At 37.5% G+C, this 15,630-nt stretch overlaps 1 protein-coding gene across 8 annotated transcripts in view; it reads right to left on the bottom strand.

Moving 5' to 3' along the window:
* The window catches only part of MID1 (midline 1), a 246,430-nt gene that overhangs the window by 105,953 nt on the left and 124,847 nt on the right, over nt 1-15,630 (bottom strand). For 4 of the 8 annotated variants that reach the window (XR_009961365.1, XM_062601156.1, XM_062601190.1 and 1 more), the window contains exon 1: nt 8,574-8,785. The exons of the other annotated variants lie outside the window; for them this stretch is intronic. The gene's annotated coding sequence lies outside the window, so the exon portion shown is untranslated. Of the gene's footprint in view, nt 1-8,573; nt 8,786-15,630 lie in introns of those variants that run through there. 8 annotated transcript variants of the gene reach the window in all.

Here is a 15,630-nt window from a genome sequence, read left to right as displayed (position 1 = left end):
TCCTTATTTTCTTTGGAAGCTGCCAATAAGTCAAAATATACTGCATCTGTGACTGAAGAATGAAAACATTAAGAGGTACTGAAAACAGGCTGCATTTTCTGGGCAATCCAGTGATTATTCTTTTATTGACTACACTTCTTTTTCTTGTAGGTTGGTGCTTTAAGTCCATGGTATGTTGCTAATCCAGCTACAAAATATTTCAAACTCACTAGCCTTTGCCTTAATGTTTTGTATTTAGTAATTCAATTTCCTAAGAGCGGTAGAGAATCCGTAGGTACAATAAACTGGAAGATTAAGCAGAAACTCAATACACATGCAATGTGTACACATACACATTGTTGTATACCATATTCAACACACTCCTTAAAATGAAAGCCACACAGACAGCCTCCAGACGCAGCAAGAACAAAAGGAGCTTAAAGTATCTAATTTCATACTTGCAAAAATATAGACTTACTGGCAGAAATTTATACTATTACCAAAATTATCATTGCAATGAGAAAGTTTTTTTTACTCACATGAAGTAATTTTAAGAACAGACATCAAAGAAAAAATGATTGCCAAACGACAAACGTTATTTAAAACAGGTAAAGATACTTCAGTAACTTTGGAAGTTTAAATCTCCTAGCGCATACAATTAGGTGTGCATTATACAGGAAGCAATGCAATAAATGAAATCCTGATCCTAATATAGTTCATGGAAAGACTTCTACTAACCCCACAGAATTAGGGTCTTTTTTGCCTATTGTTTTAAGCATGGTATTTTACTCTGTAGGTAGTATTAATGCCTTCAGCTGCTCAGAGGTTTGTCTAAAGATCTTCAGCAGTAAAGAGACATGAGAAATGAAAAATAAAGCTGAACTAGATAAATTTTAATATGTCAAGTGCCAATAGAGCTGAATGAGAGAGAGTCTCTTAATGACATCCTTATAATTAAAGCCCCAGAAATAGGTTTCCTAAGGAGCACATAAGATGTGCAGTTCATCAGTTTTTAAAACATCGTTATTTATCTTGATGATTTGGTGGCCCTGAAATAAGCTCCTGGCTGACTGAGGGCTGACTCCTGACTTTTCATCATTGGAGGTGCCAGTGTTATGGATGCCCTTTGGCTTTAAACAGGGAAAGCAATATAGAGAAGCATTCTGATAATAATACCAAAAAAACAGGTTAAGAGAGATCCCCATGAACCAGAAGTGCAAATGGTTCCTCATAAGAAGCAACACACCTCCATAGTTTGAAGAGATCACTTGTCTTTAAAAAGACACTTTGAAGTGTACACTGCTATGTGAAGCTCTTCTCGTAGCAAAGTACCTGTATATAGCTCCTTCCTGTACATGGATTAGCACTCCTTCTGCACGCATAGGACAACCAGAACACTGCAGTTAATATTGAAAACAATTATTTTGCCAACCTCCTTGGAAAAAAGACAAACATCCAGCAGTAATACAGCAGGACCTGCTGATGCTATGGTTAAAAAAAAAATCAAGAAAGCAAACTTTTTTTCTTTCTTTTTCTTTTTTTTTTTTTCTTTTTTTTTTTTTTTTTACAGTAGATCTAGAAAGTAGTCACATTTGCCAGGGAAACATTTGTTGACCTGTTAAAATACCACCCACCTCTTCCTGAAATTATTTGAGAACTCATCTTCAGCACAATATGGTCTTTACATGTATCTGTTTCTCTTCAGTATTAACTTATGATCAATAATATTGGTTACTATTTACATTCACTTTATTAACAAAGAAATTAAAGTATGATAATGCTAAAGACCATTGCTCACCTTAGCTCAGTACTTTCAGAATAAAACATGGTATTTCTGAAGTGTTAACATAATGTCTGAGTTAAAATAGTTAAATGTAAAACTACATTTAAAAATGAATGTATGAAAAATTCCAATTTACTAAGGTTGCTTTGTGCCAATAGAATACTGGAGAATTCTCCTCATGTATACAGAAAGAATAAATCATTATCTGTTAGAATAAAGGGAGCAGACAACATTTTAGTGTGCCATATATTACCTCCTGCTCAAGTCATATCCCATCCTTTCCTAATCCAGTTGCCCTTATGATTTTTCAGGAAAGGCGAAAGGAGAATCTATCAGGAGTGAGTGAAAAAGCTGATGTCCTACTAAACTTCACTTTTCATCTTTTTTAGGTCTGTGGAGGTCATGGTATAAATTAAAGCTGTTTCAGTGAATTTCTAAATTTTAGTGAGGTCAAACTACAGTGACTGAGGAAAAATAACTGTAGGCTGCTCTGCAAATTTCAGGCATCAATAACAAACAGGGCAAAAGAGCTGGTTTTGTGCCACATTCCAAAATTCCTTGAGGTGTTATGTCATTGATAAGACTGCAGCTTGTCATGTTTCAGTGAATTAGGGCCAAAAGACACCCCAATAGGTTCTAACAGCATTTTTTTCCCAACAACATTCTCTAACAATTTGCTGCCTTCAGGCTGCTACTGAATGACTACTATAACAAGACTGTCTCAGCCCTGACAAAGAACATGTATATATGAGCTTGGAATAATCTGGGAGTGTTTGCAAAAGCATAGAAGAATACAGACTAAGTTACCACAAAACACCTGCAGATTAAATGTGCTTTTGTAGAAAACACTTTTTGAACTTTTCACTTAGAAAACCAAATTTATTAAATTGCCATTAAAATAAAAATATCTAAGCATGAAAGGCAATAAATGTGTTATGCATGTATGCAAGCATGTGTGCATACATGTATCCTAGATGTATAGTAAAGAATTACTGTGAATACATACACTGGTCCTGAGTAAACTATGGCAAGTGCTTAAACAGGCTGGTAGTATTGTAGCTTTCAAAGTGGCAGTATTTTTCTGTAAGTGCACGATAAAAGGAAAATTTAAAATTTATGTTCTTGTCATAAAATCTGGTATAAGCAATAAAGAAACACTTGCAATTCCTTTTATTAGGATAGCACCTGTTCAACAGCTGATATGCAAAAATAAATATTTAATGTGAAAGAAAATTACTAGTTCATCCTATTCTTACATTTTCACTGTCAGAAGAATGAATAGCTGCCTTTTCTATATGTAATCTACATGCGATGTGTACATGATGTTGAGATAGATGTTTGTAAAATTTAAAGGATATTAATACAGCAAAAGCACGTCTGCCTCACTGTAGTGATACAAAGCCTTGAGAACATCCTTCTTTGGCTGAAATACATGCTAGTAGTAGAATGTATTTTCAAAAAGCCAAATCCTGTATGTTATTCAGTGAGACAAGAACTTCTTGCAGAAATTAAGATCTTTGGCACACCATCACATATTTCTTCTCATGGGAGCCAGAACAATCACTGAGCCTCAGAAGATAACAGGCAAGGAAAAAAATCAAAACTGACCAAGTCCTGCAAATCCCAAAGCAATCAATAAATAGCTGGTTTAATGTTATCTATAATATTGTAGTAGATATAATATTACACACATGTACATAAATCTATACAAGTATGCATTCGGACTGCTTTCTGACCTTTATTTTTTGATATCCTTGCAACTCTTATAGCTTCACATTCTTTATATAGAAGATTTAATGTTTCCTCAGAATGCTTCAGGGGAATGAAAACAAAGGATCATTTAATCTTCAGCACATGCGAATCTGCATAGGTCTACTGGCATTACCAGTGATTCCCCTAACAAATTTATGCCTCAAAGTCTGTTCCAAAAAATCTCCTCTCCAACTTCATACTCTTCATTTGAGAAATTGGCATTTATTCTGGAGTCAATCCCATCTACGCAATGACAAGTATAGAGGAAGTGGGTTCACATCTTGGTCTGAATGCTGGCAGCATGGGAAACGATGGCAGCCTCAAAAGTGTTCAGTGGAAAGTTCACCAGAGGGGACAAATCGCTTTTTACCCCACACAGTTCTTTCTCTCTCCTTTCAAGCATAGAGCTTCCTAGATGTAGGATGCTACTCTGCAGCAAAAGGAAGATAGCAGAAGTTTACCCAAACAGTAAACACCAGACATCACCACTCTGATCTCTTTGTACGGCTTCAGCTGCACAGCAGGACTGGAAACCTCTCACCTCTCCCCAGCTGAGAATTTCACTTGTGTGAGTAATGCCTTAGGTAAAGCGCATTTTTAGTGCAGATGATACAGCAATAGAAAATACAGCAATAGAAATAGCCAGAAATAGTTCAGCACCTTCCTTCTAGTCATATATGTTCACACATGCTGGTATGCAATTTAGTGCAGCTTGGAAACACTGCAGCCCTTAAGCTATTGCAAATTTTTAAGGTGGATTTTAAGATAGCTTAAAGAAATCATTGCATTCTCCTCCCAGCAAGTTGTGCAACGAATTCTTTCCCTATGGCCAAGTAAAGGGGATCCTAAATACTATTTAAGAAGTTCATAATCATCACTTGCATCTAGATAATGACATTATGTTAGAAGCTCTCAGGAAGGAACCCCAAGGCTTGCCTTCTTAGCAAAGAGAGCTTTTAAAATAGGCATATCCTCCCAAAATACCACACATACAAAGATACGACCTCACCTGCCAAAAAGGACTCTGAATTTCAACAAATTTAAAGCTGACTTTATGAGGTGCACTTTAGGCTATAAAGCTCTTTGTGTTTTTAAAGCTATCATATTGCATTACAAGGTGCACAATGTTAGCTTCTCACTGTCTTGCTCTCTGTGCTCCTCACAAGTGATTGTTAAAAATGCTCATAAAGAGTTTTTGATTTTTTGAAGGAGTCAACACACATTAGAGTTATATTCTATACATTTGGAAAGAGTAGTGATTTTGCAATATGGCAATTACTAAATACTTCCACTGTCCCACACTGAGGAGTTCATTCTAATTTATCCCTGCTATACTCCACACTCATTTCAACTGCAGAAGATCAATGGTGCATTTAAAAATAAAGATTGCAATCTTTACAGGTAATTAGAAGGGGAAATTAGCTGTGAACGGTGGGAGTATGGAGGATAAGGTACAAACTATATGTATGTTCTGAAGGCAATCTATTTTAGAGGACAGACTTAGTTAGAAAGCCCTGCCACTGGTGCAGCAGACACTCAGGTCTGTCTCCTTGGGCCCAGGAATAATGGAAGGAAAACAGGGGAAACAGAGCCGTCACAGTGCCCAGCGTTGGGGGCCTGCTCTGAGAGGAATCGTGCTGGTCCTACTGGGGTCACTGGAGTCACCATAAGCACACGTCTGGCACCCCACCTAGGGATAGTAGGTTCCTGTTCTCCATTAGCAACATGAGCTTAGGAGTACTCTTTGGCCCTATAAATCAGAACAGAAATCTGCAAATACTTCATGGGAAATCACCAGCAGAACAAATATTAGAAACCCATTCTTTTTTCTCACTCTGTAGGGGTTCATAAACACAAAGGGTAGCATTCCTCTGAACTGGTCTCATAAGCTCCCTTGGTAGTCAATAGAAGAAAAGAGGCATCCCTAAAGGGGGAATTCATTTGAACTGTTTTAGATTTCTACTTTGCAATGAAGTAATCTGTGTTCCCTGGATGTATTTATTTCATTCCAAGTATGAAGGGATCTTAACAGTAAGATATTAAGACTACATTAGCTAACAGGAACTATTTCCAGTGTTCTTGATCTTTAAAAAAGAAAATAGAGCATTTGCATCCATTCTTTTTTTAAAGAATATTCTTATGAGCCCCATATTTATTTAGTCAAATTTTGTTTGCAAAATGGGCTTCTTTAATTATTATTCTCTTCCAGTGCTCCTTATTCTCTTTTTAAAGATGCAAGTGGATGCACAGAAGATTGAATCGAGTTGCAGAATGATCCCGAGGCAATCCATTCCCAGTGGACAGAACTGAGCAGAATTTTCTGAATTCTGATGGTTCTTGTCCCAAATACATGTGAAAGGTGCACAACAGTTCTTCAGAACCAGGGGATATGTGGTCTGCACCAAACAGTGTTAAGACCAGACTGCTTGGCACAATAAACACATAGGAACTTCTGTATTTTATTGATAATATTTGGACAAAATGGTAGCTTGCCTTCGTACAGTACAGCTTCAGTAATCAGGTACACACCCTGGTCCTTCCAGCTCTTTTCACAACTACCTATCACACTGCAGGTCTCTATATTGAGACCTCTCTATATTGAACAAGTTTCAAAGGGTTAAGTCTCTCCCACCCACAATATTAAGCAGAGTAGTAATTACTTTACAGGTCCTCTCCTCAGGTTGTCTGAACTATGATGATTATCAGTCTTAACCCAAATAACCCAAAATGGGTAGAGGAAAATAGTGTATGGGTAAAAATTCAGGCCCTGGCATGTAAATACACCAAACAATTCACTGAAAAGAGAAAGGAATACTGGGTTGTGTGTAGTGATTAACAAGAGACTGCCTTTCTGCCCCAGGACACTCCAGGGTTTGGCATCCCCACTCAGTCTGTCTAGAGAGGTACCACCCCTCACTCAGAATGAGATGTAAAGTCTTAATCTTTATTCCTTGTTAATAAAGCCAAACCCTAAGAAGGTGGCAAGTTTCCACTTAACCTCTTTTGAGGACTTTCCAAGTCATGTCAGCTGGTGTTTTTTGCAAAGAACCAGTAATGCTTTATTGTTTGCCAGAGGCACACCCACATGCATTTTACTTCTTGAGAAAGTATTTCTTAACAGAAACATGCTTGTACCACAATAAGCACTGGTGATCTCAAATATTTTCTTCTATTCATTTACATCATTTCTGGATGTAATCCCTTAAAAACTCTTTAAAGACCTGAGACAAACCAATCATTAACCACAGCCCCACAATCTTGCTTCACAGTTTTTTAGTAACCACACTATGGCAAAACTTCATTGCTTCTAACTAAGAAATTAAGAGCAATAGCAGGTTGCATAGTATCAGCAAAATAGAAAGTGAAGTGGTAAATAGTATTAGCTCATTTTAGACTCTACTGATGACCAGAGAAATGCTCTGGGAGTCGAAGTTAGGAAACCGTATAACACCAATTTCTAATCTAGCTAATGATGGAAAAAATGATCCAGTTCACCTGTGCTTCACTTGATATGAACCGAAAAAAAAGTGGACAAAAGCCAGAAGCTCCCATACTAAATTTCAGTTCACTCTGTTGAATAGAAGTGTTGCCTTTTTGAGCTGCCATTGTACACAGCCTTTGTTGGTTATACTCCTAATTTTCTCCAGCCCTAAGTCTCGGTGCAGTATTTGGTTTGATTAGCTCTTCTCCTTTACTCAGTGAGCTCCTGATCTGGGGAAGGGCCTTGCTGAGTAGCCACATGAAACAATGGAAAATGCATTTCCAATATCAAGTTGTAGGAAAGTAGTCTGGAAAGCACACATACAGTATACACATTTATGCACATAAACATGGACATGCAAAGGATTCCCCAACTGCTATGTCTGACTAGTTACTAGTCTATTTGATGTTCTCAGATGAATTGTCCCATAAATAGTCTTTAGAACATCTCAAGAAGGAGTAGGAAAAAATAACCAAACACAGCAATCACTTCTGAATAACTGTATTAATACTCTAGATGGTCTTCTTAGTATAAGGTTCTCAATGTCATTCACAAAATAGCTGATTAGTTTTTAAGATAGCATGAAAAGATAAAACAATAGCTTAATTTGATCCCTTTGAGATGTTACTCATCAACAACATATAAGGTCTCACAGTTTATCTTAAAAAACTAGAATAACTTATGTGTTTCCTGTCAGTTAGCACACAAGTCGCTTTTATGTAACAGTTCTTGAAAGAATTACTGGTATGCATCTGTACAACCTCAAGTATCAAGCTTTTTTATCCAGGAGCTTGCTAAATATCCACTTTAAAGCTTGACTGAATGTCATCTTATCTTGTTCTCAGACAATTTTTCAGCTTGAAATGCTGTACTGGGAAAATCATATTAGAAATTCTATACCTGTGGTCTGTGCATGCTCCTGGTTCCAACAGATGTACCATTTTGCGGGCTTTTGTGGATAACGAACTTACAGTTGCAGTAACCAAACCATCTCTCTGAGTATACTGGTGCCAAAGAGTGAATCCGTTGAAAAAATAGTCTCTAGGCCATCATTCTTAAACGTATTGTGTTTTTAGGTTATGCAACATCATCAGCTACAAATAAATTAAGGGGATTTGAAATACTTTGCACAAGGAGTAAAGTGGGCTTTACAGAATTACCGTATTTTTTTCATTCTTCTCAAGTGAACATACATGTCTCCCATCATCTGATAATTTTAAAAGAGAATTGTAATTTTCCAGATATTGTTAACAGTAGACGTTAATGTCCCCTTTAGCTGTTTTACTAGTTTAATGACAACAAAACAGCAAGAAACCCTTGTTTAGAAACACAGAACAAAAAATACTCATCGCTAAAAAAAAATCCCCTTTTTTCTGAGTTTTCAGTACAGAAACAGTAATTCATCACAGAATTATCAACAATTACAGAACCAACAGAATTATCGAGCAACAGAGAAACCTCAACTCATCTCTTACAACTGTTAAGCACATCAGAACTCTTTCTAAGTTACTTGCAATGGCAAGCCTACACACAAGCGTCAGCTCCAGCTCCCAGGACCACACCAGGTCGCATACCCACCGCTGGTTTCCGCCCTACTTCTTGTGGCTGAAACATTGCTGCAGATGCAGAGACCACGCTGACCCGCTCGGAAAGCTCTGACAGCCCAGGGAGGCCAGATGGTAGCAGCTACTACCGTCCCAGTAGTCCTGTAGCAGTGCTGACTGTGTCTGTAACTGTGAGACAGTCACTGCTGAAACACAACAGGAAAATCTCCCCTACAATTGCAGGAAAACCAGCTCCACCTAACCACCTCCGCCAGGAGCAGAGCTCCCTCAGCCAGCCAGCTGCCTTTCTCACTGACCCGACAGCAAAATACCTACTTTCTCTCTCAACAGGAAACCTAAGTTGAGTGAAAAATCAACGAGAAATGGATTCTCTCGCAGAAATCCCAACAAGCCGTCTGACGAGAGCAGCTTATGAGAAGGACGCTGGTTGAACTGCACTGCCACGTAACCCGGCCGAGTGGAAGCTCAGCCTCTGCGTAATTAAGCCAGCGCTGAATGACAAACGGCAGTTCCCATGCCCGTGACAGGAGACTGACCTGAACCTGTCACACACAACGCCAGCGTTTCGGAACCTACTGGGCTCCTAGCAGGCAGATTCCTGTAAGGAAAACATGGTATAAACAAGCAATTCACTTATTTTTACTATTTTCTCCTAATATTACTTAAAAAAAAAATTAACAGCACAATCAAAGCAGGATTGTGCCAACAGGAGTTTGCCAAAAAGGGGGACAGTCCGAAAGAGCACAATATCTGAGAGAAAAAAACACAATGGAGACCCATGCTCTGAAATTCAGCAGGTGAAACACAAGATTACAGCAGTTGTTAATTCTTTTTTTCTCTTTTGCTGAACTTGCGTGCAAGGAACAAACTGCAACAGAAAACTGAGCAAATACTTTAGTAAAGTGCCCAAGAGGAATCCTGACTGAAGTCACACCAGACATTTGGTCTCCAACGAAGGTGTTAAAAATTCATGCAAAGTGGAAACAGCAGGAAAGAATTGCTTCCTTGTGTTCTCCATTTTTCATGTTGCAACACCCTTCTTTCATACAATGGCAATACAGCAAAATGAAGGGAAACATACCTCAGATGTTTTGAACATAAGGATTCAAACTTACACTGCCTTTGGCCTTTTCTCTGTGGACATGTCTGCACTTTGTTCTCATAGAAACAATAAACAACTATGATGTGATCATTTAATTTTCTATTCATTTCATCTCCTTAAAACAACAGACTGGAGCCCTCACAAATACATACTTTTTGTAAGGTTTCTATAGGATTTTGTTGGTGATGTCTATTAGCATGTGTGTGGAATCACAGCTTGTAACTAGAGAAAAGAGCATGCAGAAAGCAAGACAGATGTCTAGAGGGATTATGATTATTTGAATACTTTTCATGATATTAAGTGCCCCTGGATAATCTATAGTCAATTCAAGTTATACTGAGCTCAGTAGGAGCTGTAGCACAAGTCCCACCCAAAAGGATTTTGGATTTCTCAGCTCATATCCTATTCTTGAGCTTTCAGCAAATACACAGTGTCTTGGAGCTTCTTTGCATCGCCATGATGGCTCACACACCTCCAGACACACGTGGGAACAACCAGTGCAAAGACCAGTACCACCTGCAAATACTGTGGTGCTGGTCTGTTTGACCACATTGTAGTTAGTCTGAGATTTTTATGACCTTGGTTTGCAGACCACCATCCACAGTCCGTTTCAATAAGCTAGAGTTTAAATAAATAAATAAATAACTTTTTTATATTTAGTCTCCTTTTAAATCAATCAAAAAACTGATTCAAAAAGTTCCAGTAACCTTAGTGCTATTACCACATCTAACCTGATTCTTGCATATGTGCTGCTTCAGTTTGAGGATACCATTGCAAAGGTTTTAGCAAACACCAGAAGCCTTCAAAACTGAGCTGACTATGTCTGTATGACTGTCTGTGAAGGCTTCAGTACACTTTTCACCACTAATACATGAGCTGACTTGAGGCATGCAAGTAACTAATTGCCGGTTCAAACACATAGCCTGAAAGGATATTCCTGCAACAGTCTATGCATTTTGTGTAGGGCGGTCTCCATCTTGGTAAGTGCTTCTGTCTGTGAGGTTTTTTTTTCCAAAGAAAATTCATATACAAAGGATATGAAAAGAGAAGAATAATTCGACCTTGAATCAAACATCTCTAATTGTACCCATTTGCTAGCTTGTCCTAGTTGTAATTCAGCAGCTTTAACTTAAATTATGCATCTGAGAAACACTCAACTCTTCTGTCATACTAATCTTTTCTATTCCACTTTCTAAATTCAGTGTGTCAGGTTTTAAACAGATGACTTTTATAAACCTTGTGCCTGTGCTGCTTAGTGGTACCCACTAAGAGCTCTAGTGAATCTTACTAAGGAAACTTAAGACGTGTCAGCTGTCATTGCCCCCTCTTCACTGAAAGTTACCACTTTCAACACAGAATCAGCAGGGTATGTGCTGAGCCACAGCTCACAAGTTTCTTTGAAAAGTCCAATAGTTTAACTGAAAAATCATTGCTAAAAATGCATTATGGTTGCAATAATTTACAGCAGTGAAAAGAAACAGACAGCTGGTGATAATACCTTCTTAAAACATCATTGAGAAACGCACTAGTTTTCAACCGGCAATATCCCTAGCTCCATCAGGGCTGCGCAGAAGTTCAGGCTAAGACTCCGTGATAGAGAGGTAAGCTAGCATACTTGTATTTAACAAGGCTCCTTGCAATAAGGCACACAAAGCCATAGGAGCTGGAGCAGACCAACAGTAGGGATAGAAACAAGCAGGTACTGCTACAGGAAGTCCTATTTTCACGAAACATTCAAAGTCCTAGAAAAGGATGGTATCAGGACTGACTGCAAAAAGCAACTTCAGCTTCACTACTGGAATTCACTGACCCCCAAACATTCAGTATAGCTTTTTTTTAGGGTCCAGTTGTCATGCTAGTGCGCCAGGCAAAAAAATCTTAGCAAAAACAGCTGGACTTGAAAATAGGTTCAAGCTGTTTTTTAAAAAAGCCATAAAGTGAGATTTTTTACCTAATGGTTTAGAAATCCTTATATTCAGTTTCAGAAACCTCCTTTTCACTGCTTTGCCTTCTGCCCCACGTGAGAATTCGCTGTGCTACTCATTTCATGTTCAGAACATAAATGTTAGCTTTTCAAGTTGATGGAATTTTATTTTATTTCATTTTGATGGACAAGGGACATACATTTTCAGATTGACAGATGCTGCTGTCAGGCGCCAGACAATTGATACCCCAAACAATCAGTTCAGTGTATATGGAATGCAAATGTTATAACACAGTATGATGAGATCACGGTGGAGCTACTATATTAACAATGAGAACGACAAATATGCTAGTATATCCTCAATTTGTCACTTTCTCAAAGGCAAGCAAGAAAACACACACACAGAAATTACTGTACAGCTAACCATATGATTTCTTGGTTTTCTGATAAAGACTCTGCATAGTAACTGACTGTTCAGTAATAATATATCTCCTTTCTTTCTTCCCTTGTCGTATTCTCAGAAAGCTCAGTAAGCACAGAGGGGCCCACACGCAAGACATTTACATCTCTTTCTTTCTCTGAACAGAGCCAAGTGTAGAGCAGCCTCATAGATATTCTGAACAGCATGCCAGAGATGTAGGGCTCTCCCGCTCTTGATAAATACCTACAAGCACGTTATTGTGTAGTCCCTGCCCACCGCAGACTGAACAAGTCGGGAAAGAGCACAGCCGCTCACACCATTCAGTCAGTACCTGCGCCTTGTGCTTCTCTTTGAGCGTCAAGGACAAAGAAGGCAAAATCAGTCCACTTTTTTGGATTAATTGGGAAATGTTACGTCAGCAAGAGAAACTCACGTGACGCATTATCAACACCTTCTTAGTATGAAACGGCTTTGCACGAATGCTTAATATCAATTCTCCTTCAAATGGTTATTTAATTTTAATTGCTCTTTAAGCTATAACATCCTTTTATTGTCTCACAGACAGACATTTTAAGACTAACAGAAAGTTAAGTAATGGAAATGTAGGTATGCTGTTTGACCCTCTAATGTTTCACCTGCACTTTTCACTGCGATTTGAGTACCCTCTGAATTTGGTCCCCAAAGCCATACTATATATGACACATCATTAATGCTCTCAGGAGAATGGCAAACCTTGATTTCAGCAGCAGCATGTGATTGAGGTATTCTCAGTGCCTCACTGAAGAACGATCGTATAGTACTTCATTCACATAAAATGAATAGATTATGAACTGTGCCATCAAATATAAGATTCCCTTTCTAGGATCTTTCTAAACTTCAAAGTAAAGCACAGACAAAACCTACCGTTGCTTCTAGTACACAGAAAGTACTTGCAATATTAGGAAGAGGCCAGGAGAGCAAAAAATAAAAGTTATTCCCACCACCCCATTTCACTGCTGCGCAGGACTTGCTTTCAGCATTCCCCTGTGATCACTGAAGCCATTCACTCAGTCCTACTTTGGGGGTTTTGGACAGAGAAGATTAATCTGTTCTAAATTGTTAGATTAACGATATAGCACTGAATTCTGATCTGTCCCATTAAAGGACCCTGAAGGAAAGATCAGGGCAGGAGCATGAAAAGATCAGTAGAACTCTGAAAAGAAGGCTTGAGGAATTCAGTGTGCATGTGTATGCTGCCTATAAAACAGACAACACAGGCACAGGCTACCCAACCAAATCTGTAAAAGTTGTTCAATTTTATGTCTTCTCCTACAGCAATTTTGAAGCATAACCCAAACACAACTGTTTATCTGTTCAAGCTCATCATATAGAAAAGATTTTGCTCTGAAAATACAACAAAATAAATTTCTTTTGCTTTAAGCTATGTTCTTTCTCCACTTTTTTTGACCTGAAACTTACTTAACAGAAAGTCTGAAGTTTCTAAAGAAGTCATCAGAAGTCAAACTCTCACCAAGAATATCTGAAAAAGCAATTAATCCTATATGGGGCAGAGGACAATGAGATCTCAGATATCTTCAAAATTTGGGGGGGTGAGAGGGGAGGTAGATCTTAGTCCTGATTTGGGGGCTGCTAGCAATATCTAAATGATGCAGTATTATAATTTTGTCCATAATATATATTTTCAGTGTAACAGAAAATTAATCTCTTGAGTAGAGGTGCTTTACAAAGAGGATTTCTTATTATGCTTTACCTCTATGTGCTGTTCTGATTCAGAAGATCGGGCTGTAAATACCACATTCATAAACACTGGAAACCCTGCTTGAGTATGTTCATGGTCTCATACCATAGCCACAAGGAACTGTATTAGAGTACCAATTTAAATGTATATTTTAAACATATAAACATAAACCTTGGTCTCACTTTAAGATCACTTTAAGATACTCATAAATAGTATTATAAATCTTTACACTTCCAGCAATTAAAAATATATTTCAGCCTCACATCCAACTCTCAGTGTTATTGTTCAGTGTTACAAATCAAAAGATGAGTTTCACAAAGAGTTCTTCAAGTGCAGGCTCAGTACTCAGCAAGGAATGATTAGCATTTCACATGTCTAAATGTCTTAGTAATGCCCAAAATTGTTACACTTCTTTAGAAGACTGGAAGAATCTCAAGATTAAGCTATTAAACTTAAATCTCATTTCAATTATGGCTAGGATTTTTCTTTCAATTGATAAATACTTAGCTTCTTAGCTAACACTTGAACAAAATGGGTGGGTGAGGACACTTATAGTCTTGGTTTTTAAATAAAAAAATAAAAAAAATTAAGTGTTTTAAACACTTAGTTGTTTTCAGTAATGGCTTTAGTTCTGCAGCTTTCCTTTAAGGAGGTGTCTTCTGACTGCAAACAGTAGTAGGAATCTCACTGCGGACACTAAGAGACAGTATCGAACACATTAATTTCCTGGGAATGCTTAATAACATTATATACATAGATAAATATTTACAGGATTAGAGTCAAAGCAAGTATATGCTAATGAAATGGTCTTTAGTCCTACAAGTTTATCTATTGTCTTCTAGGGGTATTCCTTTCACTTGTAGGGATACTTTTAAATGAAAGAGGACCATTTATGTGAAGTATTAGTAAATTGAGCTGAATAGCCATGAAATATATTACTAATAAGGAGTAATATATTCTTTTAATAAAGAACATTAAACTCCTGAAAAACAAAGCAAAGTATTAAAGAATACAAGTCCTTACTTACCAGTGTAGTGCCTATTGAGTGACTTAAGTGTTTTACATTTGCAAAATGCTGAAGGATCTCTGTCCTGGGATTGAATGATAATACATATACCCTCATATTACCTTCCTAATATTTTATCAAATGAAGAGATATAATAAGTGACTATACATATTTGCAAGTTTATAAAAGAAGAGTATTTGAGATATTCAATGTTCTTCTTAATAGAAAGCAAATTGCTTAAAGTATCTTAAAATGACATATTTAGTCTATATTTGGTTCAGAAATGGTTCATGTAACCTCTCATAAAATGAATTTAAACTCAGACTTCCAGAGGTTGCTAAAGAAAACATCTCCACAGAGGCTGGCCTTACTGATTATACTTGATTTATGTGTTGATTTGTGTTTTTCTGACTCTCTAAAGAAATATAAATCACAGTAATGCATTACATATTATTTTGCATATGCACTACTGACCTGTTCATCTGATCATTCCTCTATTCAAAAACAAAAAAAAAAGAGAATTCATAAACTGATATGGATTGTAAAGAGCCTTCTTACGAAGTTCAAGTTTTAATTAATGAGGTCATTACAGCTAGGAGAACTTGTTAGACATACAACTCTAATTAATCCCATCAATCACACTGCCTCTTTAAGTATTAGGGATTTGCAAGAAATTAAATGAGCACCAATCTTGGGTAACAGAGCAACCATTTTTTTTCTATTTATTATTAAATCTCTAATTATCTAGCAACTCTCCTCTTGTGTCATGCTCTTTACCCTTTATTCTCTTGTCTGTGTCTTTGCCAGGGTAGCACACCTGCATCCAGAAAGAACAAACAAACCTCACTGCCAAATTACAAATTATGGAGTCATGTACGT

Source organism: Rhea pennata, chromosome 1 (genome assembly GCF_028389875.1).
Source record: "Rhea pennata isolate bPtePen1 chromosome 1, bPtePen1.pri, whole genome shotgun sequence".
Taxonomy (NCBI): domain Eukaryota; kingdom Metazoa; phylum Chordata; class Aves; order Rheiformes; family Rheidae; genus Rhea; species Rhea pennata.
The sequence above is the reverse complement of the archived record's forward strand: the minus strand, read 5'-3'. Positions and strand labels throughout refer to the sequence as shown.